This window comes from Mustela nivalis (genome assembly GCF_964662115.1).
Source record: "Mustela nivalis genome assembly, chromosome: 7".
Lineage (NCBI taxonomy): Eukaryota > Metazoa > Chordata > Mammalia > Carnivora > Mustelidae > Mustela > Mustela nivalis.
This window is the reverse complement of record NC_139026.1, coordinates 68,192,753-68,200,279: the sequence shown is the minus strand read 5'-3', so window position 1 is coordinate 68,200,279 and position 7,527 is coordinate 68,192,753. Positions and strand designations below refer to the sequence as shown.

The following is a 7,527-nucleotide window of genomic DNA, read 5'->3' as shown; positions in this document are numbered from 1 at the left end:
GAAGAAACAGCGGACTGGCTTCACCTCGCCTCCAGTCCCCCTCCCAACCCGCGCGTCGCTGCGGAGCCCGCAGGCCGCAGAGCCGCTGCGCCGGGCGTGCGGGGGAGGCTGCGGGGACGTGGCCGCAGCCGGAGCGCCGGGGCCCGCAGCCCTCCCCGACAACGGATCCGCTCGCAGGTCTGGCGGGCAACAGGGGTCCTGCGGGCGGAAGTGAGAAGCGAGGCGTGGCAGGAGGCTGCGGGCTGGGGGCTGGGATCCCCTCGGCGGCGGACGCGGCCCGGACAACTCGGACGAGGACGGCGGCCGCCGCCCGACGCCCGGCGCGCGGCAACCCGGCCTTTTGTGGCGTTGAGGCAGAGCAGACCGGCAGGGCGGCCGCTGCGGGGGAGCGAGGCTGAGCCGCCGCCCCCGGGACCAGGAGGAGGGGCTGCCTCGGGGGCGCCGCCGCGACCCAGAAAGGCTGGGCGGACGCGGGAGCGGGCGGCGGCCCGTCGCCTCCTTCCTCCTCCGCGGCGCCATCCCTCGGCGCGCCCAACCCGGAACCCGGCGAGCGCGTGGGGGCGGGGAGGCGAGCGCGCAGAGCTGGCGGGCACCCCCGCGGCCCCCGGCCCCCCAGCCATGTCGGCCGAGGAGATGGTGCAGATCCGCCTGGAGGACCGCTGCTACCCGGTGAGCGAGAGGAAGCTTATCGAGCAGAGCGACTATTTCCGCGCCCTCTACCGCTCCGGCATGCGCGAGGCCCTGAGCCAGGAGGCCGGCGGCCCCGAGGTGCAGCAGCTGCGCGGCCTCAGCGCCCCGGGCCTGCGCCTGGTGCTGGACTTCATCAACGCCGGCGGGGCCCGCGAAGGCTGGCTCCTGGGCCCGCAGGCGGAGAAGGGCGGCGGGGTGGAGGAGGAAGAGGAGATGGACGATGTGAGCCTGCTGGCGGAGCTGGTGGAAGCGGCCTCCTTCCTTCAGGTCACGTCTCTGCTGCAGCTGCTGCTGTCCCAGGTGCGGCTCACCAACTGCCTGGAGCTGTACCGCCTGGCGCAGGTGTACGGGCTGCCCGACCTGCAGGAGGCCTGCCTGCGCTTCATGGTCGTCCACTTCCACGAGGTGCTGTGCAAGCCCCAGTTCCACCTCCTGGGGGCTCCTCCTCAGGCCCCCGGGGATGTCAGCCTGAAGCAGAGGCTGAGAGAGGCCCGGATGACCGGGACTCCGGTTCTTGTAGCCCTGGGGGATTTCCTGGGGGGCCCCCTGGCCCCACACCCCTACCAAGGGGAGCCCCCGTCCATGCTCAGGTATGAGGAGATGACCGAACGTTGGTTCCCGCTGGCCAACAACCTTCCTCCCGACCTGGTGAACGTCAGGGGTTACGGGTCTGCCATCCTGGACAACTACCTCTTCATAGTGGGCGGGTATAGGATCACTAGCCAGGAAATCTCGGCTGCGCACTCCTACAACCCCAGCACCAATGAGTGGCTCCAGGTGGCCTCCATGAACCAGAAGAGGTAAGCGCCCAGCGGGGCTGCTTCTGCTTCTTTTCCCGTTCCATTCATTCACTTGCTCACTAGTTCGTTCATTCCCTTGATGTTTGCTGGGCAATCGCAGGAGATTTTGCTGAAGTGGGAATGACATCTTCAGGAGTGTCGCTGGCCTGGACTCTGGCAGAGTTCCCAAGGAACTGAGAACTTGCGAGGAAGAAGTGGCCCCCGCCAGGTCAACTAACCGAGTACTTTCCTTGCAGGTCTCGCTCTTTCAGGCAAACTGCCTTTTTGCCTCTTTCCCAGTTGGGGGGCGTGGGGTGGGGGATGTCTGTGGTTTCCTGGAAGGATACTGTAAAGGAAAACTTTTTTTAAGTTTGCTTTCATTTTTACCTTTTTTTAAATTTTTTAGGCTCTAATCCTGATTACAGTGACAGACTGGGCAGTGACCTGTAATGCGGTCTTGGGAGGATTTTTGTTGTTGTTATTGACTTTGAAGCTTTCCACACTGGGGCCCCAATCTGTAATCAGATTACCATTAGAATTGTACCTTGGATTGTCTTTTTTATTTTGTATCCTCTCTTTTGCATCTCCCTTCCTTCCCAGACAGTTTCGCTTTGTTCTAAAATTTGAGCCTGGCAGTGGTCACCTACAAAATTAGAACGTTTCAGTGCACCCAACCTTCCCCCTCCCATCCTCAAATCCCTCCCAACATGCCCTTGGGTGACATGAAGACAGGTAAAGGAGGAGGGGAGGCAAGGGAGAGTAGGGAATAGAGGTGGGAAAGGAAAAGGAAGAAGAAGGAAAGAAAAAAAGAGCAGAGCAGATACAGGAAGAGATGGTAGGAAAGAAAGATGGAAGGACTCAAGATGGCCCAGAGCCATTCACACTTAAGTGGGGAGAAGAATCAATCAGTATGATCCACGAAAGGACAGGAATACCCTTTTTTCTGCTATTCTTGTATCCATCTCAACCCCCACATGGGCCCTACCCTGAAGTGTGGAACAAGTAGTTGGGGGACTCACCACCAGGCAAAGAAAGTTGTAACTGGAATGGGAAGACCATTATACATACATACTTGACTTAAGGGTACCCCAGCCTAGGGGGTGGGGGGAACAGTGGCTTTATTTCTACTCTAACATGAAATTCATTTTGGAAAGTGTTCTTTTTTTTCTGGTGATAAAAATAATACATACTTATTTTAGAAAAGTGGAAAATGGAAAAGAATCAAGAAACAGAAAGACTATCACTCCTGCTCCCTCCCTCACAGAGGCAATACTGTGTAGAGATTGGCATGTTTTCTTCCAAGCCCTTTTTAGTGTATTATTTATACCACTGAGATGATACTGTATTTAAGGTTTGGTATCAGAAGTGTTATTTTTAGGCAAATTCTACAAGCTTTAATTGAGGTAACAAAGGGACATTCAGTGGTTATGAATGGTGCTCAGATTTGGGGTGGAAGGCCCAGCCGGTTGTCTGTCACCTCTACACACGTGTGTCCAGCTGTATCAACTGCTGCTCAACAGAACCCCTCCACCCCCACATCCAGCTTGAGTTCTAACATAACACCTCACAGAATTCTTATTTTTTTAGTGAAGCGGGGAAGGCCACAGGGGGAAAGTGAATCCTAAGCAGGCTCCGTGTCCAGCCCAGAGCCTGACGTAGGGTTTGATCTCATGATGCTGGCATCATGACCTGAGCCAAAATCAAGTCAGATCCTTAACCAACTGAGTCACTCCAGTGCCCCCTTTTCTTTCTTTACAAATCCTTGATAGTCGTTTTTCTTTTTTCTTCTTCTTTTTAGGAATATTCTTTATGTCCTCCAGGGGAAAAAAAAAAAAGGTATTCAAGTAATTCGTAAATACATGCTTAGAAAAATTACAAATGACACGAGAAACCACAGAGTGGAAGATATGTGTATCTACTGATATATATTTATATATTATACATTTGTAAATATATGTTATAAATGTACATTTATATAAACATAAGTATGTTAATAATTGTTAGGGGAAAATGTTTGTATGTGTGTACATGTAGGGGTGTCTGTTCATCTTCTATATATTTTTACCATAGGTTGATTAGGCTGTGCTGATTATTATGACAATTCCACTTGGAGAGTTTTTTCTGTATCAACAAATATCAACATACATAGAGCGGTCTCACTCATTAAGAGCTGTATTCTAGCCTTTGGCTGTATGGTAATGTAATCAGCCCATCCCTTACTCGTGAGCATTTAAGTTGCTTCTATTTGCCATTATAAACAATGCTATAATGGGATGCCTGGGTGGCTCAGTGGGTTAAGCATCTGCCTTTGGCTCAGGTCATGATCCCAGGGCCCTGGAATGGGTCCCATGTTAGGCTCCCTGCTCCTCAGGGAGTCTGCTTCTCCCTCTCCCTCTGCCCCTCCCCACACTTGTGCTCTCTCACTCGCTCACTCTCTCTTTCGAATACATAAGATCTTTTTAAAAAATGCTATGTTGAACATCTTGGCATAGATGTGCCTCTCTTAGCAGGCATTTTTCAGTAGTCCTAAATAACAAATTCCTGGAATCTCTGGATAGGTGGGCCAAAGTATATATAAGTTTTAAATTTTGGTAGCCCCTGCCAAATTGCCCATCAGAACATTGTTCAGATCTCCTCTCCTATCAACAGTGTCTGAGCTTGCCAGTTCCTGTACTCCTGCCAAGACAGGATATTATCATCATTTTATATTTTTACCAATCCAGTTGGCAAACACTGATGTGAATCTTTCTGCTTGGGAGAGAAATTTTTCCTCTCAGATGTTTATTGGCACTTTGTATATATTTTATAAGTGGCCTTTGCCAATGAAAAATACAATTGGTTTATCTTTTTCCTATTCCGTTTAGAAATTCTGTTTACATACGTAGAATCAATCTCTTGTCTCTTAGGTAATGTTGCACTGTTTTCCCCCTGCCTTTATTTTACTGGAAGGCCTCCAAAATAAAAATCCACAAAGTGACTAGGCTGGTGAAGTCAATGAGTAGAGGGGTGGGTTGGAGTGATGATGAATCGGAGAGCTGTCACCCTACCGCAAGAGGGCCCCACCCCTGTCACCCACAGCTTGTTGCTATCTCCAAGTATAGAAAGCATTGCCAGATAGCCAGATGCCCTGATTTTTAAAGACTGGCAACTTACTGCATTGAAAAAACCAACATCAACAATAACAGAAACCTTGCAGACCAAACAAACTGTAGGACAACACTGGCATTGTGAGCCTCCAATTTTGGACATCAGGTTTATCATGTATTCTTTTTTTTTTTTTTTTTAATTTTAAATCTTTAATATGTAATACCTAATCTTCATTATAATCTTAAAAAGATCTCTTTATACAAATGTATCACGTATTCTTACATGAGGAAATTTAAATTTTGGGGGAGTCAAATTTGTCCTACATACTATTAGCTTTTAATCTTGCACAGGAAAGGTGTCTACAAGTTAAGAATATACAAATATTCATCTGCCTTATAATCTATTTTATGGTTTTGCCTTTTTACATTTATATTTGAATGTGTTTGGGATTTATTTTTATGTAAAGTATAATGTAAGGTTATAGCATGTTTCCTAAATGTCTCAGTGGCCTCAGTCCTCACTGTGATTTGCACAACCAGTTATCAGATGATAGTTTTCCTGTTTCCATATTGACATATTGGCTTTTCCTTTACCAATAGCATACTTTTATTTATATTTATTTATTTATTTATTTATTTTTTCCAATAGCATACTTTTAAATTATTGCAGCTTGTTAAACTATTCTGTTGTCTCGTGGAATAGAGACCCATTTTTTTCTGTTTATTTTTTTTTTAAGATTTTATTTATTTATTTGACAGAGAGAGAGAGAGACACATCACAAGTAGGCAGATCAGCAGGCAGAGAAAGGGGGAAGCATGCTCCCTGCTGAGCAGAGAGCCCAATGCTGGACTCGATCCCAGGACCCTGAGATCATGACCTGAGCCAAAGGCAGAGGCTTAACCCACTGAGCCACCCAGGCACCCCTTTTTGGTTTTATTTTTATTTTCTTAGCTATTCTTTGTACATTTTCCCCTTCAGAGAAGCTTTAGAATCCAATTGTCAAGTTCTGTTGGAGTTTTGATTGATATTTATCAGTTAAGTTGGAGGAGGATTAATAGTTTCATAATACTTTGCAGATAGAAAAATTGTTTTTTCATGTATTTAGGTCTTTTGGTCTTTCAGGAAAGGTTTATGATCTTTGTATAGTCTGTATATTTTTTGCAGCTATTCTCAGGAATTTTCTAGTTTTTTTTAAAACTTTTGTTTATTTTTTTTTTAAGTAAGTTCTGGGCGAAGGTGGGGCTTGAACTCAAAACCCTGAGATTAAGAGTTGCGTGCTCCACTGACTGAGTGAGTCAGGCAACCCCGAGCTACTGTTTTTTTTCTACACAGATACTTTTTTCCACCAAATTTTATAATTGGGTGCCATGTTGGAATTTGTAACCTTCTTTATCTCTCTCATACTTTGACTCAGATTTGAGGGTCAGCTCAATTGGATGTCCCTTTCTGAACTCTGAGTTAGGCTAAATATTCAAATTCTTTGTTTCTCTAGAACACTTTCCACCTCGAATTGAAGTTTTCTGCTTATGTCTGCTTCTCTCCCTTCCAGTCAGGTCCAGTTCATTGCTTCTGTGTGCCCCTACTGCTAATGTGGTATCCAATAATTCATAGATGCTCAAAATGCACCATTGTTTTTGAATTATGAACTATATCATATATTATTGTAATAAAAGTGACTATATTATTTTATTTTTTTAAATGTAATATTGTGAATATTTTTATCTTGTAACAGTCACTGTCGTTATTTAGAATAGCAGAAAAATAATATTAGGTAACATTTAACTGAACATTTACTCTGTGCTAGGTACTGTTCTTACTGCTTTGCATGTATTATCTCACTTATTCTTCACAAAGACTGTATCAGGCAGGTTCCCATTTTACAGTCAGAAACTGTAAGTAAGTAATTTGCTAAGGTGTGTAGTAAGTAGAGTAACCAAAATGTAAATATCCATTGAATAGATATAACCATTTAGAGTATTTACAGTTTGGCTTCTAGACTGGCAGTGACCATCTTCATGTGCATTTTTAAATTTTCTTAAAAATTATTTTCTTCAGAGAAGTGGAGCACAGATGTTTTGTGCTGCTTTTAAAAATTTCATTACATGTGTTTGAGCTTCACCACAGCCTTCATTCATGTCTAGCATCTTTCTAGTCACTATTGGGCAAACAACAAAGACAACATGGTTCCTGTCCTCAAGGAATTTAGATGATGAAACAAGTAAAAATGAAACTTAGAATGGGATTGTTTCTGGATAATGTATCTAATACAGTTTCTGGAAACACCAGAGGAAACTTAGAACCTTGAGGAAAAGCAGATTTCAGCCCCTGTGATTACACAGCATTTCACATCTGGCTTGATTCACTGCCTCTGTGATGTACCTTTACATCACAGTACCTTTACTGTTTTACTTTGACAAAGTGGTCAAATGCAAAGCAGCCCACATTCCTCAGCAACTGAATAGGGTGGTGATCTCAGAATCTTAAATAGTATGGCACAGGCAGGAACCCTAGCTTGAGAGATTCTGTAAAGCCCTTTGCACCCTGGATAAAATGGTGCATGTGACCAGTAGTGTTCCCCATGCCCACCCCCCGCCCAAAAAGGAAGAAAGAGATGTTAGTGTTGTGCCGGCACACTTGAAAATGGCAGTGTGAGTACCAGCAGAGCAGAGAGGCTGCTTTGAAGTCCAGGGATGCCCCACTGCCCAGTGGTCTGCATGTGGGTTTGATCTCAGGAGTTGTCAGGACATCTGTGCGAAAGTCTGTGTACCCACAACATTGCTTGCCCTCCCTCCTTGCTTCCATTGGTGATAACTTGCAGGAACTGGCCACTGTTGCTTGCAGCAATCCTGGTCGTTCATTTCTCCGTCTCTAACATCTCTAGTCTCTCTGATTGCCCTGTACTTTTGCTCTGCAGTTGTTCTGTGTGTGAATACAAAGCCGGGAGAGAGTTAAACAAGTTTCCTGGCTGAGA

The 7,527-nt window shown here is 46.0% G+C and overlaps 1 pseudogene across 1 annotated transcript; it reads left to right on the top strand.

Moving 5' to 3' along the window:
- The first annotated feature begins 503 nt into the window (after positions 1–503).
- LOC309868886 (kelch-like protein 42 pseudogene) lies at positions 504–1,731 on the top strand (annotated as a pseudogene). The gene has a single exon. The product of its transcript is annotated as a kelch-like protein 42 pseudogene (transcript).
- Positions 1,732–7,527: the final 5,796 nt, after the last annotated feature.